This window comes from Heterodontus francisci, chromosome 15, assembly GCF_036365525.1.
Source record: "Heterodontus francisci isolate sHetFra1 chromosome 15, sHetFra1.hap1, whole genome shotgun sequence".
NCBI classification, from domain to species: domain Eukaryota; kingdom Metazoa; phylum Chordata; class Chondrichthyes; order Heterodontiformes; family Heterodontidae; genus Heterodontus; species Heterodontus francisci.
In genome coordinates this window covers 84,715,299-84,742,798 of record NC_090385.1, presented here as the reverse complement: position 1 = coordinate 84,742,798, position 27,500 = coordinate 84,715,299, and the positions used below count along the sequence as shown (strand labels likewise).

The window sequence follows — 27,500 nt, the reverse complement described above, 5'->3', positions numbered from 1 at the left end:
GACTTAATAGATTCCACTTCCATGCTATTATAAAGCTTCGATGTATCTCAACTTAGCTTTTACTGTTCAGATGTAAGTTGTGCCAATATCTCAAATCTCGCAACTATCCCTTTGATGCACTCCCTTTTGACACTGTAAGAATTATTTATTTTCCCACTCTACCGATCTCATATTTCAAGATTTCTCACTGTTGACTTGTTGCCCTGTTTCTTTTCTGCTCAGTTAATTTATACCAAATAGCCTCTTATCTCACTGAAAGGTTGTCTTTTTCCAGTCCAGCAACTTCGCATTTGATGCTTTGTTACCACATTCTAGTTTCACATTGAACCTAACTATTGCTATTACTCAATTGTTTTCCTACTCTGACATTGCTAATTTGACAAATTCTGCTTCCCAGGACTAAATCAAGAAATGTTTCTTTCCATGTTGGATTGGCAACAAATTGATCCGAGAAGAATTCTTGCCTGCATTCAAAATCAAATTTCCCACTTTGACCGCGTGTATTCCTTTATTCAAGGTATGATTAAAATTCGCACAACTTGGGGGAATTTTATGGAGGCGACGGGGGTCTCTGTCAGTGGCTGGACTGCCTCCTTTGGGGAAGGCCCACCATATTGCAAAGCACTCAGGCAATTAACAGACCACCAGTGGGCCTTCGCCAGAATCAGGACCCCAGGGATGGAAAGTCCACCTACTGGGGGCAGTGGCTGCTGCCAGAATGGCACCCACTGGAGGCCCAGGATCACAGAGTGACCCAGGCCAGAGGTAAGTGATGGCGGGAGGGGTTTTGTGGGGTGGGGGCCGCAAGGAAGGGGGTGGTCAGCAGCAAGGGCAGGGCGTTGGCTCTCAGCAGGCCCCCCTTCTCAATGCCAGGACACTTGATCAGGCAATGAGTGCCTTTGAACCAGGGACCAACCCCCCACACACCCCCCCCCCCAACCCCGGGAGACCACAAGCAACCCAGCACGGGTTTGCATATCGTGCTCCCTGGGTGGTGACAGGCCCACCTGCCGCTGGGCTAATACCCACAGTGACATGGATTGTGGGATGACCTTAAGAGCAGACCACCTTAAGAAGCTGTAAATGAAGATCACCAGAGGAAGTAATGTCGCGTCACACACAACAGGGCTGTGGGTTTAGCCAACTGAGTGAGATGTGCTTAGATGTGGCCCATGCAGTAGCTGTTTGCATATATATGTTCCAGTTAAGTTATAATAAAAATCCATATTTTCTTTGGATATTACTTGTAGTCCTTTGAGTCTTACAATAGTTCACATATCAAAGGAACAAGTAAATTACAGCAGGGAGAGGCCCTTAATTGGGCATTAATTGTCCCTTAAGGGCATCAATTAGTGGTGTGGGGGGGGTGGGTGGTGGTGTGGAGAAGGCTATCCATGGACCTTCCTGCCACGGGCCACGGACTTAATCAGGGTGGAGGTGGGAAGGTGGTGGGGTCCACACCTGCCACACACTCACCAGATTAAATGCCCTCCCCACCTCCAAATTTGCCACAGGGGAGAGCATAAAATACTACCCAATGTTATTGCCCTATTTTGCTCTCTGAGCTGTCTGCGATTCCAAGCACAGCAGCTCATTTAAATATCTGGGGTGGGCATCCCCCCCAGTGACGGGGAGGGGACGGGATGTCTGTCCCCAGCAATGGCATCAGCTGCCTGTGAGCAGGTGCTGACACCATTTTTCAAGGGCTGCCAGCTCTACTGGAAAATTTAAATATTTAAAGAGAAATGGAATTGAAATAAATAAATACATCTCTTTTTTCCCTCTCCTACTCCCCCCCATAACAATTAATATAATTATTTGCCATTTCATACCCAAAACACTTACCTTTACCGTCTGATCTTCCCCCCCCCCACCCCCCCCCCAAACTGCACAAACTTTCAACTACAACCCTTCTCACCATTACCCAAAAACTCTTTAACTTAATCTGACCCCGTTTCACTCACCACCCCCCCCGCTCCTGCACTGATAAACTTACCTCCTCCCCCTTCCCACAAGTGTTCCGTCTCGTTTTCCCGGACGGGGATCCGAAGGCATGGCAGCGCTGACCGCTGGGCTGAAGATCACGGCGGGCCATCAAGAGGCGATGTGAAATTAATTAATTCACTTATTTTACTTTATTTAAATATTTAAATTACGGACCCCTTGCCGAGCAGCGGTGGTGCGGGGGCCGCCACGAGGCCTCGCCACCACTGCCAGTAATATCGGGCCAGGTCCTGCTGGCATCTAGGTCCATGGCGGGCCTCATCCGGGGACATCCTCAGCCCCCACCCCACCCCGACAGATCCCAACGTCAAGGGCTCCTTAAAATCCAGCCAATATTCCAGTTGAGGCTGAATCAATGTTTTATAAAAGTTCACCATTACTTAGTTGATTTTGTACTCTTTGCCTCTATTTATAAAGTCCAGCATTCCTTGTGCCTTTTTAACATGACTTTTTCAATCTGCTTTGCCACCTTCAATGTTTTCTGCACATAGGTTTCTCTGTTCCTGCACTCCCTTTAGAGTTGTACCTTTTATTTTGCATTTTTCCACCAATCAGGTACATAAAATCATTGAATTTTTAGTAAAGAAGGAGGCCATTCAGTCCATTGTACCTTGCTGCTCTTCAGAAGAGTTATTTATTTATTTTCAGTGCCCTGTACCTTTCTTGCACCTTTTAAAATTTTCTCTTCAGCAAATATACACCCATGTCTCTTTTAAAAGCTATTTGATCACACCTACGAGAACTTTCATAACCTTTGGAATTTAAAATGATGTGGGTCTTGGTGAGATTTTAAACGGTTGGAGGATGTGCTGCAAAAGATGTAAGAAACAAGCTTAAACTGAAAATAAAGAAAAAAAGAGCAAAAGTCAGTTATCTAATTAATTAATAATGTAAAATTAAATTTCAAATAGTGAAGAGGTAGGAGAGAAGAGAGAATGGAGGGAAGAGCTACAACAAACAGCTCCTAACTAAATCTTCTCAAACATTTTTACTTAACTGTTAAAAATTGTATATTGTATATAATACTGAAGAAAGACATTGTCCAAAATGTTAGCCTGTGTTTCTCTTGACAGAAGCTGCCAGACTTTTTGTATTTTTCAATCTTTATTTCAGACAGTTCTTTTCCAACATTTTTGCCAGTTTGTTTTTTTGTTGCATTCTATTGTATTGTTTAATTTACTGTCAGTTCTCTATTCCAGGAATATAACCTTGAAGAAGTTTTGTTCCTCTCTTCTTTGTGATTTCCATTTGTCTCTTTCATCCTGTTCAGCATCATTGTTATTCCATTCCCTTTTTATTTGTGACTGTGTATTCACTAAGATCTACCTTTACAGCCACTTCTCTGCACTTGTCTCCAGCTTTGACTCATCCCAAGGGGACTCTACCCAAATGGTCCACTGACCACTGCTTTGTTGTCTTTGTATTCAATGCCCTTGTTTACAAAGCCAAAATTGTTCTCCCTACACCCACGTCCAGTTAATTTAAATATAACAAGGAAAGCAATGATATTAAGACCAGTTCCTGGGGGACCCTACTGCATACATCTATCCAGTCAGAAAAAACCTTACTTCATCACAACTTTCTTCCTCCTATCCCTTAGCCAATTATGTACCCAAGTTACCACCATCACTTTAATCCCACGTGCTCCTATTTTCTGAATAAGTCTGATATGTGATATATATATATATATCAGAAACTCCTTGCTCAGCATGATAGAGCCTCCCTCAAATGGCTCGGAACGCATACTGTCCATCCGACTGCTCACCACCTCTGGTCCAGTACACCTACTCAGCATCTATGCTCCAACACTCTGTTCCGCACCTGAAGCTAAAGACCAGTTCTATGAACAACTCCATAACATCATTAGCAACATCCCCAACACCGAACACCTATTCCTGCTGGGGGACTTTAATGCCAGGGTTGGGGCCGACCATGACTCATGGCCCTCCTGCCTTGGGCGCTATGGCGTTGGAAGGATGAATGAGAACAGGCAGAGACTGCTTGAGTTGTGTACCTATCATAACCTCTGCATCACCAACTCGTTCTTTCACACTAAACCCTGTCACCAGGTTTCATGGAGGCACCCAAGATCACGTCGTTGGCACCAGCTAGACCTCATTGTCACAAGGCGAGCCGCCTTAAACAGTGTTCAAATCACACGCAGCTTCCACAGTGCGGACTGCGACACCGACCACTCCCTGGTGTGCAGCAAGGTTAGACTCAGACCAAAGAAGTTGCATCATTCCAAGCAGAAGGGCCACCCGCGCATCAACACGAGCAGAATTTCTCACCCACAGCTGTTACAAAAATTTCTAAATTCACTTGTAACAGCCCTTCAAAACACTCCCACAGGGGATGCTGAGACCAAGTGGGCCCACATCAGAGACGCCATCTATGAGTCAGCTTTGACCACCTACGGCAAAAGTGCGAAGAGAATGCAGACTGGTTTGAATCTCATAATGAAGAGCTGGAACCTGTCATAGCCGCTAAGCGCATTGCACTTTTGAACTACAAGAAAGCCCCCAGCGATTTAACATCCGCAGCACTTAAAGCAGCCAGAAGTACTGCACAAAGAACAGCTAGGCGTTGCGCAAACGACTACTGGCAACACCTATGCAGTCATATTCAGCTGGCCTCAGACACCGGAAACATCAGAGGAATGTATGATGGCATGAAGAGAGCTCTTGGGCCAACCATCAAGAAGATCACCCCCCTCAAATCTAAATCGGGGGACATAATCACTGACCAACGCAAACAGATGGACCGCTGGGTTGAGCACTACCTAGAACTGTACTCCAGGGAGAATGGTGTCACTGAGACTGCCCTCAATGCAGCCCAGCCTCTACCAGTCATGGATGAGCTGGACATACAGCCAACCAAATCGGAACTCAGTGATGCCATTGATTCCCTAGCCAGCGGAAAAGCCCCTGGGAAGGACAGCATTACCCCTGAAATAATCAAGAGTGCCAAGCCTGCTATACTCTCAGCACTACATGAACTGCTATGCCTGTGCTGGGACGAGGGAGCAGTACCCCAGGACATGCGCGATGCCAACATCATCACCCTCTATAAAAACAAAGGTGACCGCGGTGACTGCAACAACTACCGTGGAATCTCCCTGCTCAGCATAGTGGGGAAAGTCTTTGCTCGAGTCGCTCTGAACAGGCTCCAGAAGCTGGCCGAGCGCGTCTACCCTGAGGCACAGTGTGGCTTTCGTGCAGAGAGATCGACTATTGACATGCTGTTCTCCCTTCGTCAGATACAGGAGAAATGCCGTGAACAACAGATGCCCCTCTACATTGCTTTCATTGATCTCACCAAAGCCTTTGACCTCGTCAGCAGACGTGGTCTCTTCAGACTACTAGAAAAGATCGGATGTCCACCAAAGCTACTAAGTATCATCACCTCATTCCATGACAATATGAAAGGCACAATTCAACATGGTGGCTCCTCATCAGAGCCCTTTCCTATCCTGAGTGGTGTGAAACAGGGCTGTGTTCTCGCACCCACACTTTTTGGGATTTTCTTCTCCCTGCTGCTTTCACATGCGTTCAAATCCTCTGAAGAAGGAATTTTCCTCCACACAAGATCAGGGGGCAGGTTGTTCAACCTTGCCCGTCTAAGAGCGAAGTCCAAAGTACGGAAAGTCCTCATCAGAGAACTCCTCTTTGCTGACGATGCTGCTTTAACATCTCACACTGAAGAATGCCTGCAGAGTCTCATCGACAGGTTTGCGTCTGCCTGCAATGAATTTGGCCTAACCATCAGCCTCAAGAAAACGAACATCATGGGGCAGGATGTCAGAAATGCTCCATCCATCAATATTGGCAACCACGCTCTGGAAGTGGTTCAAGAGTTCACCTACCTAGGCTCAACTATCACCAGTAACCTGTCTCTAGATGCAGAAATCAACAAGCGCATGGGTAAGGCTTCCACTGCTATGTTCAGACTGGCCAAGAGAGTGTGGGAAAATGGCGCACTGACACGGAACACAAAAGTCCGAGTGTATCAGGCCTGTGTCCTCAGTACCTTGCTCTACGGCAGCGAGGCCTGGACAACGTATGCCAGCCAAGAGCGACGTCTCAATTCATCCCATCTTCGCTGCCTTCGGAGAATACTTGGCATCAGGTGGCAGGACTATATCTCCAACACAGAAGTCCTTGAAGCGGCCAACATCCCCAGCTTATACACACTACTGAGTCAGCGGCGCTTGAGATGGCTTGGCCATGTGAGCCGCATGGAAGATGGCAGGATCCCCAAAGACACATTGTACAGCGAGCTCGCCACTGGTATCAGACCCACCGGCCGTCCATGTCTCCGTTATAAAGACGTCAGCAAACGCGACATGAAATCGTGTGACATTGATCACAAGTCGTGGGAGTCAGTTGCCAGCATTCGCCAGAGCTGGCGGGCAGCCATAAAGACAGGGCTAAATTGTGGCGAGTCGAAGAGACTTAGTAGTTGGCAGGAAAAAAGACAGAGGCGCAAGGGGAGAGCCAACTGTGCAACAGCCCCAACAAACAAATTTCTCTGCAGCACCTGTGGAAGAGCCTGTCACTCCAGAATTGGCCTTTATAGCCACTCCAGGCGCTGCTTCACAAACCACTGACCACCTCCAGGCGCGTATCCATTGTCTCTCGAGATAAGGAGGCCCAAAAGAAAAGAAGAATATATATATACATTTACTGCACTGCCTTCATCAACCCTTTCTGTTACTTCATCAAAAAATGTTCTCCTTGGCAAAACTCTCATGTAGTTTTCCCACCAGTGACATTGGGCTGATTGGCCAGTAGTTACCAGGTTTATCCCTCCCCTTTTTTTAAAGAGGTGTGTAACATTTGCAATCCTCCAATCCAATCTGTCACCACCTCATATAAAAAGAGGGTTGAAAGATTATGATGAGAACCTCTGCTATTCACACCCATCCCACCCTCCCCCCCCCACCCCACTTTCAGCCCCACCCCACCCTTCCTCAGCAACATTGGATACATCCCATCTGGACCCGGTGACTAGTCAACTCTGAGTAACGCCAACCGATTTAGCACCTCCTTTCTATCTATTTTTATGCGATCCAATATTTCTCCTTAACCCCTCTCTACTGCAGCATTAAATACATCCTCTCCTTTGTGAATACATGTACAAAGTCATTCAGAACTTCAGTTATACCCTCTGCCTCCACAAGATTTTTTTTTGTCTCCAATCAGCACGTCATTCCTTTAACTATCTTTTACATTTTATGTTTCGGAAGGATTTTGAGTTCCCTTTTACGTTACCCACTAATCTTTCCTCTTTGCTTTTCCTGTACCTTTGCTTTTCCTGTATCCTTTTTCAATTTCCCCCTGCACACTCTCTATTCTGCCTGGTTTTCCATTGTATTCTGTACCTGACGTTTGTCATAAACCCCATTTTTCTGTTTTATTTTAATCTCTATTTCCTTTGTCATCCATGGAGCTCGAGCTGTGGCTGTCCCATCTTTCCTCCTTATGGGAATACACCCAATCTATCTCTGCCTTGAAGGCTTGGCATTGCTCATTTACTGTTTGTCTGGACAATCTTTGTTTCCAGTCCATCTGTGCTAGACCCCTTTTCAAATCACTGTAATTGGCTCTCTTCCAGTTGAGTGTTTTTACTATTGATTTTTCTTTCTTCCTTTTCATAACTACTTTAAACTTAATTATATGATGATCATTATTACCCAGATGTTCTCCAACTGCAACACACCCCACTTGCCCTACTTCATTCCCTAGAACTCGATCTAACACTGCTTCTTTCCTCATTGGGCTAGAAATATACTGAGCAAGAAAGTTGTCCTCCACACATTTTATGAATTCTTCACCCTTTTGCCCTTTACATTGGTTCCCTCACACCCCAGTCTATATTAGGGTAATTGAAGTCTTCTTCTATTAGCCACATGTACGAGAGGGGGCGCAATTCTAGATTTAGTCTTCGTTAATGAAGCTGGACAAGTGGATGAAGTAGCAGTGGGTGACCATTTTGGAGATAGTGACCATAATACAGTTATTTTTAACATAATCATGGAAAAGGACAAAGATAAAACAGGATTAAAAATTCTAAATTGGGGTAAGGCAAATTTTACGAAACTGAGAGGTGATCTGGCGAAAGTGGACTGGATACAGCCACTTGAAGGAAAATCAGTGGCAAACCAGTGAGAGGCATTCAAAAGCGAGATTCTACAGACGCAGTGTAGGCATGTCCCCACAAAGATAAAGGGTGGTATTGCCAAATCTAGAGCCCCCTGGTTATCCAGAAGCATACAAGGTAAGTTAAAGCAGAAAAAGAAAGCTTACAATGATCACAAAAAACATAATACTTTAGAAAGCCTAGAGGAGTATAGAAAGTGCAGGGGTGAAGTAAAATAGGAAATTAGAAAAGCAAAGAGAGGGCATGAAAAATTATTGGCAGGCAAAGTCAAGGAAAACCCAAAGATGTTTTATCAGTACATTAAGAGCAACAGAATAACTAAGGAAAGGGTAGGGCCTATCAGAGATGTAACAAGGGAACTTATGCATGAATGCATAAGATGTGGGCAGGGTTATTAATGGGTTTTTTGTTTCTGTCTTCACAAAGGAGAGGGATAATGCAGACATTGCAGTAAAAGAGGAGGAGTGTGAAATATTAGATACGATAAACATAATGAGAGAGGAAGTACGAGAGGGTCTGACATCCTTGAGAGTGGATAAGTCACCAGGGCCAGATGGATTGCATCCCAGGTTGTTAAAGGAAGCCAGGGAGAAAATAGTGAATACACTGAGGATCATCATCAAATCCTCATCAGATACGGGTGAGGTGCCAGAGGATTGGAGGTCTGTGAACGTTGTACCATTGTTTAAAAAGGGTGCGAGGGATAGGCCAAATAATTATAGGCCGGTCAGTCTGACCTCGGTGGTGGGTAAATTATTAGAATCAATTCTGAGAGACAGGATAAACTGCCACTTAGAAAGGCACAGATTAATCAGGGATAGTCAGCATGGATTTGTTTGGGGAAGGTTGTGTCTTACTAACTTGATTGAGTTTTTTGAGGAAATAACAAGGAGGATTTATGAGAGTAGTGCAGTGGATGTGGTCTACATGGATTTTAGTAAGGCATTTGACAAGGTCCCGCGTGGCAGACTGGTCAGTAAAATGAAAGCCCATGGGATACAGGGGAATGTGGCAGATTGGATCCAAAATTGGCTCAGCGACAGGAAACAAAGGGTATTAGTCAACAGATGTTTTTGCGAATGGAAAGTAGTTTCCAGTGGCGTTCCAGGGGGCTCAGTGTTTGGTCCCTTGCTGTTTGTGGTATATATTAATGATTTGAACTTAAATGTGGGAGACATGATTGGGAAATTTGCTGATGACACAAAAATTGGCAGCATAGTTGGTGATAGTGAAGAGGATAGCTATAGACTCCAGAAAGATATAAATGGTTTGGTTGAGTGGGGGAAAAGTTGCAAATGGAATTCAATCCAGAGAAGTGTGAGGTAATGCATTTGGGGAGGGCAAATAAAGAGAGGGAACACACAATAAACAGGAGGATATTGAGAGGGGTAGAGGAAGTGAGAGTCCTTGGAGTGCATGTCCACAGGTTCCTGAAGGTGACAGGACAGGGAGATAGAGTGAAGAAGGCATATGGAATGCTTTCCTATATTGACCAAGGTATAGAATACAAAAGCAAGGATGTAATACTGGAACTGTATAAAATGCTGCTTAGGCCACAGCTGGGGTATTGCGTACAGTTCTGGTCGCCACATTACAGGAAGGACATAATTGTTCTGGAGAGAGTACAGAAGAGATTTACAAGAATGTTGCCAGGGCTTGAAAGTTGCAGCTATGAGGAAAGATTGGATAGGCTAGGATTGTTTTCCTTAGAACAGAGGAGGCTGAGGGGTGACTTAATTGAGATGTACAAAATTATGAGGGGCCTAGATCGAGTAGACAGGAAGGACCTGTTTCCCCTAGCGGAGAGGTCAATTACCAGGGGGTAAAGATTTAAAATGATTGGTGGAAGGATTAGAGGGGACATGAGGAAAAACTTTTTCACCAGAGGGTGGTGGGTGTCTGGTACTCACTACCAGCACTGCTGGTGGAGGCAGAAACCCTCAATTCTTTTAAAAGGTACCTGGACATGCACCTGAAGTACTGTAACCTGCAAGGCTATGGACCAAGTGCTGGAAGGTGGGATTAGATTGGGTGGCTAGTTTTTTCGGCCGGTGCAGACATGATGGGATGAATGGCCTCCTTCTGTGCCGTAATTTTTCTATGATTCTATGATTATCACTATTATTTTTACATTTCTCTGAAATTTGCCAACAGATTCACTCCTCTATCTCCTTCTCGCTATTTGCCGTTCTATATGTAACAGCTCCTTTTCTGTTCCTTAAATGTAACCAAATTAATTCAGTCTTTGAATCCTCTAGTATATCATCCCTCTGTAGAATTGTAATATTATTCTTCATCAATACTGCCATCTCCTTCCACCTCCCCCACACCCCCTGTCTTTTCTCCTTCCCTTTCCCTCCTGAATGCATTGTAGCCAGGAATGTTTAGCTCCCATTCCTGTTCATATTTAAGCCAGGTCTCTGGTTATAGCTACTATATCATAACCTGCAGCTCTTCAATCTTATTTGTAACACTTCTCACATTAACACAAATGCATTCCAATGTCATGCTAGTCGGCTTTGTTTTTTCCTCCTCCATCTAGTTCCTCCTCCTTTTACACTATTCTTTATTGTAAATTTGTCCCACCTGGTGTTCTGTGCATCTTATCTCTTCCATCTGCTGTTAGGTCTTCATTCCCTTCCCTGTGCCAAATTAGTGTAAACCCTACCTCAAAGCGCTAGTTAGCCACCCTGCCAGCACATTGGTTCCAGCCTCTTCAGATGCAACCCTTCCAGCTTATACAGGTCTCCTAACAGGCCCCAGATCTGGTTCCAATACCCCAGGAATCTGAAGCCATCCCTCCTGCTCAACGTATCCTGCCTATCTTGCAGCGTTATCTTCCTGTCTCTGTATTCACTAGCACATGACACTAGGAATAATCCAGAGATTCCCATTTTTGAAGTCCTGTTCATTAATCTTTTTCCTAGTTGCTGAAACACTTTTCCTACATATGTTATTAATTCCAACATGGACCATGCTTCTGGCTGTTCCCCTTCTCCTTGCAGAATGTCCTGTACCTGTTCCTGGATTCTCCACGTGGTCCCCGGCCTTCTCTTGATCTTATCATCAAGAACTGCTATGATAATATCAGCCATCTTATAAAGAAAGACTTGAATTTATACAGCGCCTTTTACAACCACAGGATGTCACAAAACACTTTTACAGCCAATGACGTCCTCTCTGAAGTATAATCACGGTTGTAATCTGGGAAACATGGCAGCCAATTTGCACGCAGCCAGATCCCACAAACAGCAATGAAATAGCTGACCAGATAATGGGCGGCACAGTGGCGCAGTGGTTAGCACCGCAGCCTCACAGCTCCAGGGACCTGGGTTCAATTCTGGGTACTGTCTGTGCGGAGTTTGCAAGTTCTCCCTGTGACTGTGTGGGTTTTCGCCAGGTGCTCTGGTTTCCTCCCACCACCAAAGACTTGCAGGTGATAGGCAAATTAGCCATTGTAAATTGCCCCTAGTGTAGGTAGGTGGTAGGGAAAATGGGATTACTGTAGGGTTAGTATAAATGGGTGGTTGTTGGTCGGCACAGACTCAGTGGGCCAAAGGGCCTGTTTTGGTGCTGTATCTCTAAATAAATAAAAATAAATAAATAATCTGTTTTAGGTGTTTGTTGATGGATAGAATGTTCGCCAGGACACCACGGAGAATTCTTCTTTGAATACTGCTGTGGATCTTTCACATCCACCTAAGAGTGCAGACATGGTCTCGATTTAATGTTTCATCTGAAAGTGCACCTCCAACAGTGCAGAACACCCTCAATGCTGCACTGAAGTGTCAGCCTAGATTCTTTACTCAAGTCTCTGGAGTAGAACTTGAACCCACAACCCAACAAATTCAGAGGTAAGTGTGCCACAACTGAGCCAAGGCTAAAACCTGAGCTTCTTAGTTTCTGCCACTGACACCTTAATCTCTGTGCTCCCTTTTGTCACCCTAATCTATCTCCCTGTGAACTTGCATTGCTCTGTTCTCTCAGTTCAACCCACATCATCAATACCACTTATAGGACAAAAAGACCGCTAACTGTTTGAGACTGAATGCCAACTCTTGGCAGCTCCCTCTACGCCATGAGTCCACAGAGAAACATTATTTCGCAGATTATTACAAATCTCATCTCTCTTGGAGAACACTGCTATAAAATATGGAAGAGAAGAATTTCGGATGTATCACTGGTAATTTTAAAGGCCAGGGTTATCTTTGTGACCCATAGAAATTACCTACGCTTCCTACGGTGCATGGGAATGCAGATGCCTCTCCCAAATGTCTTGCGACAGTACGTGCTCAAGCCCCTGACTCTTTGCTGGCGGGGGCAGGGATACGTAACAGACTGAGAGAGGAACGACATGTGAGCCACAGACTTTTGAGAGCTCTATATTTGCTATATAGGGGTACAGCTTTAATAAATTGTGTAAAATATCAGAAAGCCCAAGACGGTGTAGCCTTAAAAAGTCTCTAAAAGAAATAAAGGTCAATCAGAAATGACTCCCAGTATGCAAACAACACCAAATTAGGGGGTGTAGTTAATACAGAGGAGGACTATGACAAAATACAGGAAGACGTGAATAAACTTGTAGAATGGATGTGGAATTGGCAAATGAACTTCAACATAGACGAGTGTGAGGTGGTACATTTTGGGAGGAAGAATAAGGAGGCCATGTACTCCTTCGAAAATAAGTATCTAAGTGGGGAATAGGAGAACAGCAGGGTAGGGTACAGATATACAAATCACTAAAAGTAGCAAAGCAGGTTAATAAGGCCATGAATAAAACAAAGCACTGGGGTTCATTTCTAAAGGGATAGAATTGAAAAGCAGTGAAGTTATGTTAAACTTGTATTGGACCTTGGTTAGACCATACTTGGAGTACTGTGAACAGTTCTGGTTTCCATATTATAAAAAGGATACAGAGACACTTGGAGATGGTGCAAAAAAGATTTACTGGAATGATATCAGAACTGAAAGGTAATACCTATCAGGAAAGATTGACAGTTCAGGCCTCATATAGATCTTTAAGATTATGAAAGGTTTTGAAAGTGCAAAAGTAGATGTGATTCCACTTGCTGGGAAAACCTGAACTAGCGGCTATAAATATAAGATAGTCACTGATAAGAAATTCAGGAGAAACTTCTTTACACAGAGAGTGGTGAGAATATGGAACTCGCTACACTAAGGCGAAGCTGAGATGCTAGCTTAGATGCATTTAAGGAGAAACTAGATAAACACATGAGGGAGAAAGGTATGGAAAATAATATTAATTGTATTCGATGACTGAGGGCAGGAAGAGGCTTGTGAGGAACATAAACACAAGTATAGGCCAGTTGGGCCGAATGGACTACTTTTTGCTGTAACTACTTTGTAATACAGCATGGTGAAGTCCCCAACTAACTACATATCAATCAGGGAAAGTCCTGAAACTCTATCAATCTGAAACTGCAACACGTTATCGGATATTACCTATCATGGGCAACTGTCCAAATCAGCCAGTAGCGCTGACCATTTGCCATCACCATAGGAGCCACTTACAAAGGCGCCTCTTATAATGTGTTCAGCAGGCTAACTATTTCAGGCAGGTTAGTCAGTACTTATCCTATACTTACCCATTTAAAAAGCTTGACCGACTTCAGGTAAAGTTGAGACTTCAAACTGTTTCAATCAACTGTTTGCACCTGGTTAAAGTGCAATTATCTTAGTGGCTGTGGGAGCATAGTGTTTATGTTAATCAAAAGGTTTCGGCCCAATGATTTGGAGACATGAGTTCAAATCTCACCACAGCAGTAAGGGGAATTTAAAATCAACTAATTAAATAAATCTAAAATAAAAAGCTAATGGTGGCAATGAAACTATTGGACTGTCATAAAGTCCCATCTGGTTCACCAATGTCCTTTAGGAAAGAAAATCTGCCATCCTTACCCAGTCTGCCCTACATGTCACTCCAGACCCACAGCAATGTGGTTAACTCATAACTGCTCTCTGAAATGGCCTAGCAAGCCATTCAGTTATATTCAAGAAGGCAACTCACCACCAGCTTTTCATGGGAAGTTAGGTATAAGTAATTAAATGCCAATGATGCCCACATCCCATGAATGAATAAAAAAAGTGAGATTCTGGATCCAGCTGCTAACAATTAGAGGCAAAGTGGAGATTACCTGTTTTTTCATATGTTTGGTACTCACCTGTTTAGTTTACTTTTACTATGTAAAGCAGACAAATCGCATTAACACCAACACGCTCGCTATCCATGGTGGGGATTGTAATATTAAGATCATATCACACTTATACCTCTTCCAAGAAAGCAGTATTCAAAAAATGTCACATAGTGTAATGGTAAACTAAATAACAGGTGAGCTTTCCCATACCGGAGGTGCTCTTTTTATTTTAAAAAATCCATCTTTTGCCATGAATTGGACTCAATTGCATCCAAATTATATTGAAAATGATGGTTGGTACTGTTTAAGGTGATGGGATTTCAGGTTTCACATTCATAATATCAGGGAGGACAGATGAAACTTTGCTTCTGGATACAGCTCCAGCAAACCACAGTGCAGATTGCTCATAAAGGGCAGTCACGATGGGCCAATTGGCCTCTATCTGTTCTGTATGAAGCTGTGATAAAGATTGTGCTTCAAAAATTATTTATTTTGTAGTAAAAGTCACAGATAAAGATACATTAGGAAGTTTCCCCAAGATTTCTTTCTCGATATAATGTAAATTTGAGCTATGTTGTGTTCAGCTGTTGGTAGGCATCACCATGGTTCAGTTGGTAGCAGTCTCACATCTGAATCCTACTCCAGAGACTTGAACATAAAATCCAGACTCACACTCCAAGAATATCCAGGAGTGTAACAATTCAAATGAGATGTTAAACTGAGGCCTCATCTGCCCTCTCAAGTGGATGGAAAAGATTCCATAGCACTATTCAAGCAAAAACGGGGGATTTCCCCCAGTGTTTTGGCCAATATTAAATTACCATATATACTCGAGTAAAGCCGATCTCAGATAAAAGTTGACCCATGACTTTTGACCAAAAAAGTCTTTAATTTTTCATATATCTCATGTAAAAGTCGACTTTAGCTTTTCAGGGATAGTAGCCCAATACTTTCAGAACACAGACAGAATATTCTATCACCCAAACGTTCAACTAGGGCCCCCACATTTTGTCAATATGACGTCAAGGAAGAACAACAAATAGACAGCACAGTTTAAACTGCAATCACAGGAGGTGTAATACCTACCCATTTACCTCCTCTCTCCTCACTATCCCAGGCCCCAAACACTCCTTTCAGGTGAAGCAGCGATTTACTTGTACTTCTTTCAATGCAGTATGCTGTATTCGCTGCTCACAATGTGGTCTCTTCTTCACTGGGTGACCAAATGCAGACTGGGTGACCACTTTGTGGAATACCTCCGCTCAGTCCGTGAGCTTACGGTTGCTTGCCATTTCAACACTACCCGCCACCCCCCCCCCCCCCCCCCCCCTTGCCCGGCCCTCATGCTCACATCTCTGTCCTGCGATTGCTGCAGTGTTCCAGTGAACATCAACGCAAGCTCGAGGAACAGCATCTCATTTACCGATTAGGCACACTACAGCCTGCTGGACTGAACATTGAGTTCAATCATTTCAGAGCATGACGGGCCCCCCATTTTACTTTTTTATCGTTATTTTTTCTTTTTTCTTTTTTTTTGTGTTTGCTTTATTTAATTTCATCTTAGTTTGCTCAGTTTGCTTACCCACTGTTTTATTTCATGTTTGTACTTGTGGCTGTTCAGTTTTCAGTCCGTTAACACCCTATCTGTACGAATGCTTTGTCTTTCAACACAACATTAACATATTGTTTGCCTTTGCTCCATGACCTTCTGGTCAGTTATTCTCTGTGACTTTGCCCTATCAAAACCTTCTCCTTTGTTATCTCTTGCCCCACCCCTGCTTTACTTGCTTAAAACCTTTCACATTTCTAATATTTGTCAGTTCTGAAGAAGGGTCACTGACCTGAAACGTTAACTCTGCTTCTCCACGGATGCTGCCAGACCTGCTGAGTATTTCCAGCATTTCTTGCTTTTATTTTATATTAAACTGGAAGTTGGTGCATTTGCAGAGAAGACAAATAATTGCGCGGAAGCAAGAGAATTCAAAATATCAGAGAAGAATGTCAGTGATTGGAGAAAGCTTTCCACACAGATCATGAAGGTGCCAAAGAGTAAATGTGCCATCAGAGGAAAACCTAGCAAGTAACCACAATTACATAATAAAGTTGCAGAAAAAAAATAAGTGTACACTAATTATATCTATCTCCATGGTGGCTATTATTTTGTTAATAAAATTTCAATAATAAAAACGAGAAAAAAAGAAAAGAAAATGGCAGTCAACAATCCCATGGACATTGGTGGAGAGAGGAGGAGGGAGGTCATGTTAAAGGAGGGAGGGGGAAGTAGGCCTTCTGTTGTGAGTTCTGCCTTGTCTATAGTCGCATACCCAACTCTCACCCTGCCCCCAATATGTACCCCTCACTCTTTGCTATCAACTGGGCTTTTGTTTCATGTTTATGAGCTCAAAATGAGCATGGATTTCGACACCTCAAAAATATTTCTCATGTAAAATTTGACCCCCCTAATTTTAGCTTATAAGATTGGTCTCAAAAATTTGATTTTTACACAAGTCTATACGGAAATATTAATGAGGTCTGAGGCCTAATCTGAGCCTCCTGATTCAAGTGCATTGTGGTTACATCACCCGCTACACACCAAAACTGTCCCCTATAGGTAAACATATTTCTGCACCCTTAGACTCATAAAATCATACAGCACAGAAGCTCATCATGCCTGTGTCGATTGAATCTCAGTCTTTCCCAATAGTCCCACAAAACTTCCTTTTCAGTTAATTGTCCAAATATCCAGGTACATGACAAAGTGGAAAATTTCCCAGGTATGTCCTGTTCACAAAAAGCAGGACGAATCCAATCTGTCCAATTACTACCCCATCACTCTCCCCTCAATCATCAGCAAATGATGTGGTGTCGTCAACAGTGCTATCAAGCAGTACTTACTCACCAATAGCCTGCTCACCGATGCTCAGTTCGGGTTCTGCCAGGACCACCCGGCTCCAGACCTCATTACAGATTGGTCAAAAGGTGAACAAGAGCTGAATTCCAGAGCTGTGGTGAAAGTGACTGCTCTTGACATCAAGGCAGAATTTGACCAAGTGTGGCATGAAGGAGCCCCAGCAAAATTGATGTCAATGGGAATCGGGGGAAAATCCTCCACTGGTTGGAGTCATCCCTAGCATAAAAGAAGATAGTTATGGTTGTGGGAGGTCAATCATCTCAGCCCCAGGACAGTGTCCTCGGCCCAACCATCTTCAGCTGCTTCATCCATGACCTTCCATCCATCATATGGTCAGATGTGGGGATGTTTGCTGATGATTGCACAATGGTCAATTCCATTCACAACTCCTCAGATGATGAAGCATTCCTTGCTGCATGCAGCAAGACCTGGACATCATTCTGGCTTGGGCTGAAAGAAACAGAGTTAACATTTTAGATCGACCTGAAACATTAGGCTGCATGCTATGTTGCCGCTGCCAATTACGACGGCGGCCATGAAGGATAGCCACCCGCAAGCACGGGTTTTACTCCACAGAGCTGCCGCGATCTTATTCACGGCAGCTCATTAACATGGCCGGGGCTGACCGCTCCCCGCCCAGCTCCCGATGATGTGGAGGGGGCGAGCGATCCATCGCCGGCAACAGTGTCCAGCGCCACTGCGCAGGAGCCGGCGCCATTTTTAAAGGGCTTCAAGCCCTTTAGGTGTATTTGCATTTTTAAAGTCAAAGATTGTGGAAAAGTGCAGTTAAACATGGAATTACATTTTCAATCCTCTCACCCACACCCCCAAGGAGGAATTGATTCATTAATTGGATATTCCCCCCCCAAAAAACTTTTATGCAGATCCCAGCCTTTCCCACCCGACCTTTAATGACTTTAACCCTCAACCTCTTCCCACCATCCCCCTCACCAATCCAAAGAGTTTGACCCTGCTCCTACCATCCTGTACTAAGAAATGTACCTCCTCCCCCTTCCCCACAGGTGTTGCGCTTTGTTTTCCCCGGATGGGGATTCGAAGGTGCGGCAGTGCTGGCCGCCGGGATGTAAATCGCGGTGGCACTTCAGGAGGCGACGGGAACTTCATGAATGCAGGTAAATTAATTCATTTGAATATTTAAATTGAGGTCCTGTCGCCAAGAGGCGGGGGGGTGGGTGGTGCCGCCACCAGCAAGATCGGGACGGACCCTGCCGGCGTCGAGGTTGGTGGGGGGCTTCATCCAGGGCAGTTTTCTTGCCCCCCGCCCCCACCACAGATCCCAATGTCGAGGCCCCTATAGAATCCAGCCTGTTAACTTTGCTTATCTCTCCACCAACACTGCCAGACCTGCTGAGTATTTCCAGCGCTTTCTGTTTTTATTCCAAAAAGAGAGTATATTTCCCTTTAATATTCAACATTACCATCGCTGAATCCCCCATCATCAAACTCCTGGGGGTTGCCATTAACTAGAAGCTTAACGGGACCAGCCATATAAATACTGTGGCTACAAGAGCAGGTCAGAGGCTAGGAATTCTGCAGCGAGTGACTCACCTCCTGACTCCTCAAAGCCTGTCCACCATTGATAAGGCACAAGTCAGGAGTCTGACGGAATGTGCTGCATTCGTCTGGATGAGGGCAGCTCCAACAACACACAAGAAGCTCAACACCATCCTTGACAATATAGACTGTTTGATTGGCAACCAATCCACAACCTTAAACATTCATTCTCTTCATCACTGGCACACAGTGGCAGCAGTGTGTACCACCTACAAGATGCAATGCAGCAACTCGCCAGGGAATCTTCAATAGCACCTTCCAAACCCACGACTCTACCACCACCTACAAGTTCCCCTCCAAGTCACAGACCATCCTGACTAGGAACTATATCACTGTTCCTCCACCATTGCTTGGTCAAAATCTTGGAACTCCCTCCCTAATAAAACTGTGGATGTATCTATGCCACATGGATTGCAGCGGTTCAAGAAGGTGACTCATCATCCCCTTCTCAAAGGCAATTAGCAATGGGCAATAAATGCTGGCCTGGCCAGCACTGCCCACATCCCATGATCGAATAAAAAGAAGTTCCATTTTGAAAGTTACTATGGAATCTGTTTCCACCACCCTTTCAGTCAGTACATTACACATAATGATAACTTACAATATAAAAAGGATTCTCCTCCTCTTTCCTCTGGTTCTTTTGACAATTATCTTAAATTTGCAACTTCTGGTTACTGATCCTTAGGCTGGTGGTAACAGTTTCTCCTTATTTATTTGATCAAAACCCTTCATGATTTCAAACACTTCTATTAATTCTCCTTGATTCTTCTCTGCTTTAAGTCTGGTACCTATGTACTGATGATTCCTGCAAACAGATGGTCTCATAAAAATCTGGGTCTGCAAGTCTGTCAGAATAAGGGAGATGTATTTAGTGACAAAATCTGGCTGATGGACATGGTCTGCTGGAATCTGAAGCAAAACAAGGCCAATGTAAAAACAGCTTTCGAGTGCTGTTGCTTGCAGATCTCTGACTCATCCTCCCAGCTAACAGAGAACCATAACGCAAGGGAAAAATAAGAAATAATTCACTAAGTAAGCATAAATACTACAATCTATCTGTTGACTCTATACGGATGGATGAGGTAGCAAAGCTCCGGATTCCAGTGAAACAGCACCACCTACTGCTTCCCAAACAGGATTTGCACAAGTGTCAGCAGCAGAAATCCAAACAAATTCAGCCAAACATGATCAGATGAATGATGAATCTTCAATTTAGCTTTTTTTAAAGATATTCATTCATGGGATGTGGGCATTGTTGGCAAAACCAGCAATAATTGTCATCCCTAATTGCCCATGAGACAATGGTAGTGCAACGCCTTCTTGAACCGCTGCAGTCCATGTGGGGTAGGTACACCCACAGTGCTGTTAGGAAGTCCCAGGATTTTGACCCAGCGACAGTAAAGGAATGGCAATATAGTTCCAAGTCAGGATGGTGTGTGGCTTGGAGGGGTACTTGCAGGTGGTGGTATTCCTACGAGTTTGCTGCCCTTGTCCTTCTAGGTGGTAAAGGTCACAGGTTTGGGAGGTGCTGTTGAAGGAGCCTTGGTGAGTTGCTGCAGTGCATTTCTCGATGGCATACACTGCTGCCACGATGCGTCAGTGGTGCAGGGAGTGAATGTTTGAAGTTGTGGATGTGGTATGAATCAACTGGGCTGCTTTGTCCTGGATGGTGTTGAACTTCTCGCGTGTTGTTGCAGCTACACTCATCCAGGCAAGTGGAGAGTATTTGATCACATTGCTGATTGTGCCTTGTATTTGGCAGACAGTCTTCAGGGAGTCGGAAGATGAGTTACTTGCCACAAAAGTCCCAGCCTCCGACCTGCTCTTGTTGCCACAGTATTTCTATGGCTGGTCCAATTACGTTTCTCGTCAATGGTGACCCCCAGGATGTTGATGGTGGGGGTTCAGTGATGGTAATGCTGTTGAATGTCAATTCAGCTGGGTGAAGGAAGGGCTCCTGCTTTTCAGTTTGCTGAAAATTATAACCTGACTGCAGGCAATATTGCAAACCTCAATGAATGAATTATTCAAACATATATGAAATTTTGGGCCCCTATTTTTAATATCAATCAGGAATGCCATAATGGGCAGGATTTTTAGGCCCTGATAGGGGCATGTGTGGAGGTGGGCGGGTACAAAAATTTGTACTGCTGGCCAGCATGCCTACACCAACCTGCCCCCGAACCATTTTCCCAGAAACGGGATAGGGCGAGCAGGGCTACCCGCTTGCAAGGGTGTTCAAGAGTAAAGGTATTTAAAGGTCACTTAAGGCCTACTGGTGGAGCCGGCCTCCTGGCAGCAGACTGGTGGACTGATGCTCCTTGCAGGCTTTGAGGCCCTCCCCATGTGCCTGGCCTCAGCTGCAGCCATGGGCCATGCTGTGGAGGGGTTCCCCATCCCGCCCCCATAATTGTGGTCCGGAGGCTGAGGGCATTTTTAAATTTAAAAAATGGAGGCACTCTCTCCCTCTCTTACCTGAACTGCAGGCTGTTGTTTCTTCAGTGCTGGAGGGACACCTATTGGCCCTCCAGCTTCAAGAGTCTGCCTGCTATCCTTAATTGGACGGCAAGCCCACCCTCTGGCTACTGATTGGCTAATTCAGGGAAAGTCACTGCCAGGTGTCTGTTTCCCTCACATTGCAGGGTTGTGGCCCATATTTTTTTAATTTGTTCATGGGATGTGGGCATAGCTGGCTAGGTCAGCATTTATTACCCATCCCTAATGGTGGTGAGATGCCTTCTTGAATTGTTGCAGTCCTTGGGGTAATTTGACCCCAACAAAGGGCAAAATCCTGTCCTATGACTTTATAACTCAATGAAAGTGATAATCTTTTCATCACAGTTATCTATAAAATCAAAGAATCATTAAGAACATTTATTTCAGTGTAAGATTGTGAGCTTTGAAACTTTTCCCACTTCCCACCCTAAAAACTCGACACAACAGTTTTGAAAGGCAATACTATCAGGTTCCACTGCATGTGGCTGGAGTTAGCAGCCAGAATGTGCAATAGAGGGGCCCAAACCGAGGCAAAGATCTCACCATCTATAATGCTATTGGCAACACAGGCAAGCATAGCACAATATCCCCATCCTCTACACTGAACCAAATGGTAGCTCCATATATGATTGTGATCTTATAGACTTTTCAGAAGCATTTTGTTTTCTTTCTTGCAAATTTGTAGTTTTACAGTATATTATTATTTCAACATTATTTGTACACATCGGTTTTAGAACTGATTTTTGGTAGACTTTTTGTGAGAATATTTTTTATTCATCGCAGTAGCTAATGTTAATGTGCAACCTTGTCTACCTGATGTTGTCTGTTAATTCACAAAAAGATAACTTGAAGCATATAGACAACCTCAGCAGAAAAGGAAGAGTGAAAAAAAGAGAGAATATGAAAAAGGGACAGGTAAATTGAAAAAAATAAGGCTTGCATTTGTATAATGCTTTCAATGTGGTAAAAGCTGCACAGGAGCAGTTGTCAAACAAACTTTGACATTGAGCCACATAAAGCGATATTAGGAAAGGCAACCAAAAGCTTGGTCAAAGAGGTAGGTTTTATGGAGCATCTTAAGGAAGGAGAGACATAGAGAGGTGGAATGCTTTAAGGGGGGAATTTCAGCGTTTAGGACCTTGGCAGCTGAAGGCATGGCCACCAATGGTGGAGTGATGAAAATCTGGGATGCACAAGTGGGCAGGGAGGTTACAGATATAGGAAGGGAACAGCTATGGAGGCATTTAAAAACACGAATGAGAATTTTAAAATCAAGGTGTTACAGTACCAGGAGCCATAAGAGGTCAGTGAGTACAGGGGTAATGGGTGAACAGGACTTGGTGCAAGTTAGGATGTTGGCAGCAGAGTTTCGGCTGAACTCAAATTTATGGGAGGGTAGAATGTGGGAGGTCGGCCAGAGAGTGTTGAAATAATCAAGTCTCAAGGTAACAAAGGCACGGATGAAGATTTCAGTAGCAGATGACCTGAGGCAGGGGAGGAGACAGGTGATGTTACAAATGTTAAGCAGGCATCCTGGTGATGGAAAGGACGAGATTGGAAGCTCAGCACGAGTCAAATGGGATCCCCAAGTATGAACAGTATGGTTTACTCTCAGACAGTCGCCAGGGACAGGATTGCCGTGGGTGGCTAGGGAATGGAGGTTGTGGCGGGGAGCAAAAACAATATCTTTGGTCTTCCCAATATTTAATTTAAGGAAATTTTGGCTTATCCAATATTAGATATCAGGCAAGCAGTATGAGAAATCAGATCGTGGAGGAGTCAATTAAGGTGGTAGTGAGTTAGAACTCGCAGATGACACAAAACTAGGTGGGAACGTGTGTCGTGAGGAAGATGCAAAGCGGCTTCAAGGGGATTTGGACAGACTTAGTGAGTGGGCAAGAACGAGGCAGATGGAATATAATGTAGAAAAGTGTGAGGTTATCCACTTTGGTAGGAGGAATAGATGTGCAGTGTATTTCTTAAATGGTAAGAGATTAGAAAGTGTAGATGTACAAAGGGACCTGGGTGTCCCTGTCAATAAGTCACTGAAAGCTAATATGCAGGTGCAGCAAAAAATTAGGAAAGTTAGCCTTTATCGCAAAAGGATTTGAGTACCGGAGTAGTGAAGTCTTGCTTCAATTGTATAGAACCTTGGTTAGAACGCACTTGGAGTACTGTGTGCAGTTTTGGTCCCTTACCTTAGGAAGGATATTATTGCCGTAGAGGGAGTGCAACGAAGGTTCACCAGACTTGTTCTCGGGATGGTGGGACAGTCCTATGAAGAGGGATTGGGGAAACTGGGCCTGTATTCTCTAGAGTTTTGATGAATGAGAGGTGATCTCATTGAAACCTACAAAATACTTCAAGGGATAGACAGGGTAGATGCAGGTAAGATGTTTCCCCTGGTTGGGGAGTCTAGAACCAGGGGACACAATTTCAAAATAAGGGGGAAACCACTTAGGACAGAGATGAGGAGAAATTTATTTACTCAGAGGGTTGTGAATCTTTGGAATTCTCTACCACAGAGGGCTGTGGAAGCTCAGTCATTGAGTGTTTAAAGCTGAGATTGACAGATTTCTACGTACAAATGACATAAGGGGATATGAGGATAGTGTGGGAAAAAGGCATTGACGTGGATGATCAGCCATGATCTTATTGAATGGCAGAGCAGGCTCGATGGGCTGAATGGCCTACTCCTGCCCTTATGTTCCTAATTGTGTGCATACATATGGTTTACGGGTGATATCACTGAGGGCCAGCATATAAATGAGAAATAGGAGGGTACCAAACATAGACCCTTGAGGCATTTAGAGATAGTGATGGGGAAGCATGAAGAAAATCCATTGCAGGTAATTCGCTGGCTATGACTGGATAGATATGAGGTGAGGGCAGTCCCACCCAACAGGACAATGGAAGAGAGGTGATGCTGGAGGATGGTATAGTCAACCATGTGTCATGAAGGTGCTCAATATTAACATTTTTTGAGGACTCGTGTTTAAAAGATTTTGAAAATTGGTTCATTTGAAAGACTGAGGAGATGCTGGATTTGTTTTTTTAAAAGGATACTGGAAGGAGACTTTGGATTTTTTTAAAAACACTTATTGGAAGAGACAATGAAGGTTAAATAAACATAAGGAGCCTTGTTGGCTATTGGAGTTGTTTACAGAGAAGCCACATGTCTAGATTTATGGCTATCAGGAATTTTTGGCTTTCTGTTTTAGGGCTGGACTGTTTGAATGCTCAGTTGATGTGCAGCCTGCTGAGAAGCCAACCAGCTCATCCTTTTTCCACCTGATTTGAAAAATCTGCTGAGAATCCAGTATGATAGCTGAAACCACTGATGTAGTAATCCTCCTGAAAAGCCTGCAAGACTACTCCTCGACGTCTCCTGAACAGAACTGCTCCAGAAAGATCCCAATGACAGCGTTGTTATTTGTTAAAGAAACCTGGTTGGCAGATTTTTATTCTGAAACTAATATAGATAAAGTATATAATTGGCCGTATTGGTAACTGGGTAAAACATTTAAATATATGTTGTGACCAGTGGAGCAGTGGAACTAGAGAAAGACAATACATTCCTGCAACCTTGGTTGTAACACATGTTAAAGGCGGCAGACAGGTCGAGAAGTAAGACAAGGTGCAATTGTTATGATATTGCTTTAACTGTTGAAGATGTAAATAATCTAACATACATTATCACAGGAAGTAATGTAAGCCAACATGTTTCAGAGCTATTCTGTAAGTCTGTTATTTTGTAATAAAGAACTCCTCATTCAACGTACCATTCAGCCTCAGATTGTTTGGTCCGTTTGTGTTTAGAAATCAGTAATGGTGACAGTGGAACACAAAAGAATAGCAGTGATGCAGAGGTGCTCAGCATGCTAGAAGCAGGGCAGAGATCACCAGCACGATATCAAAGATGGTGGTTTCTCCGGTGAAAAGCTATAAAGCTTGGTACAACATTACGGATTGTTGGAGGAAGCGGCAGTGATGCAACAAGGTCAGATTTGACCACCATCCTCAAAAATTGGTATTTCGGGAAAGTGTCAGTAGATGAAGGATTAGTTTGTTCGAACAGCAGCCAGCAGAAAAGGCAGTAATCGGGCAGAATCAAGCTCCAAAATGGAAAGAGAGTCAGTTCGAGTTGGGGCTGTGGTACGGCATCGCCATTGCGTGTCGCGTTTTTGCTACTGAAAGTGCTTTGTGGGCAGAATCTCCCCGATCGCAAGGAGAGGTCTTAAAAAGAAAGCAATAAAAGGGAAAAGCTGCATCAGAGAATTCTTGTACACAAGACGTTTGGCACCATGACCACAAAATACCCAGTGATGAACTGGAAGGTTCCACGAGTTCCAACTTGTCAAACAATGCATGAAATTGTGCTTTTTGGATCTTGCTGTCACAGAGCTTGACATGCAAGCGATTAAGATAAAAATTGCGATTGGCAACGAAGGACTCCATCGCATCAACACTTCTGGACTGTCAGAAGCAAACCAGAAGGACCCATCAAAACTGTGGACAATGTTAGAAGACCAACTGAAGGTCAAGGTTAATTTCAGGATCCATTGATTGGAGCTGATGGCATACAGGCAAATGCCCAAGGAAACCATTGATCAATTTGTAAGCAGATGCCATGAGAATGAAAAAGTGTGATTTTTCAAATGCTGAAAGGATAAAGGAGTTAGTGATTGCGTCAACCCCAATAGAGTAGTTTCAAAAAGACCTGTTGGATAAAGATAAAGGATACGACACCGAAAGTCTCCTTAGGGAATGCAAGAAGTGCAAAGTCATAGCTGCAAGCAGGCAGTGCATATAAGCGCTTCGGGCAGCTACAACCATAGGCAAGGTAGCAAAGACACCTCGACAGAGCAAGGCGTGTGGCAAGTGTGGTCTGATATACCAGCCAAAAAATTGTCCTGCATTCAGGGATACCTGCAAGGCGTGTGCTCTAATGGAGCACTGGGCAAGACTGTACCATGGGTCTGGCAATGAGGAAACAGCCAGAAGCCACAGGTTAATAAGAAACAGGCACTACCTAGTGGAAAAAACAGGAAAGAGTTTGCCGAATACCTGTTTAAACATAAACATGTCCATGAGAGAGGAAAGGACATTGTCTGTGAAAAAGGCACCGAAGGGGAACAAGCCTTTCACATGGTAACAGTTGCGCATCACTACAATCAAAATCATGTGCCCAAATAAGAGTGGCAAGCACAAGCTGCAACTACAGGTTGATATTAGGTCAAGCGCCAACATTGTGCCACTTCGGATACTAAAGGATATGTACCTGGCAAAATGTGAATCTATACTGCAGCCAATGAGAACCATACTCACTGTATATAATAATTCATCAATATGCTGCGTGGGAGCACTGATGTTGGAGTTTAGATACGGAAATTCTGCATGGTCACCACAAGTCTTCTACATTGTTGACACAAATGGTCCAGTGGTAACAGGACTACCAGCATTACCAGCATGCAATGAACTCTGGATCATGATGATTAGTGATGCGCCAATGGAACACAATTAAGAGAAATGTGACCCCATTGAGTCTATTCAGGATTTGCAACAAAGTATCCAGACAGATTTGATACCAAGGGCAGTTTTAGAGGAGATGCTGTTCTTCATTTAAAGGACTACACAATTCCCTCCATAGATTCACTATGGAAGTGCAGTGTCCATATCAAGGACAAGCTAAAAGCAGGGATCATGCTCGGAAGGCAAGTTAGGGCAACTCTTCCAAGTTATCACTTCAAGACAAACTACTGGGGAGACAGTGAAAGATGAAAGTCACGCATGACAAGCATGCAGATGTGGAATTACCTCTCTACAGATTGGACAAAATGTCAGAGTGATCCATCTGCAAGATGATTTCCTGCAGAAGTGGCAAAGACCTGTAACAATCCACGATCATATGAAGTTACTACCCTGAACAAAGCAATGCTGAGAAGGAACAGATGTCAGCTGAGGGAATTATCTAGCAACATCAGGCCTGACACTCCTATAGCATTAAGAACATGTCTAGTCCTAAGAGTGTAGCTCAGAAAAATGACACAGGCCACATTCAAATCAAAGATGATTGTCAGTCCAAACCTACAAGTCATAGGATAAGAATTGACAACCCCAAGTCTCAACAAGTTTCACAGTTACAAGATCAGATTGAGTCAGCAGACCACCTGTAGGTTTCAGAGACATTTTATTAA

At 44.0% G+C, this 27,500-nt stretch overlaps 1 long non-coding RNA gene across 2 annotated transcripts; it reads left to right on the top strand.

Moving 5' to 3' along the window:
• Window positions 1–25,063, top strand: LOC137377934 (uncharacterized). Of its 2 annotated transcripts, none has more exons than XR_010976521.1 (5): window positions 1–72; window positions 398–517; window positions 11,784–12,020; window positions 18,255–18,365; window positions 24,525–25,063. It is a non-coding gene; the product is annotated as an uncharacterized lncRNA (long non-coding RNA). The 2 variants fall into 2 exon arrangements; XR_010976520.1 differs by lacking the exon at window positions 1–72 and adding an exon at window positions 76–134.
• Window positions 25,064–27,500: the final 2,437 nt, after the last annotated feature.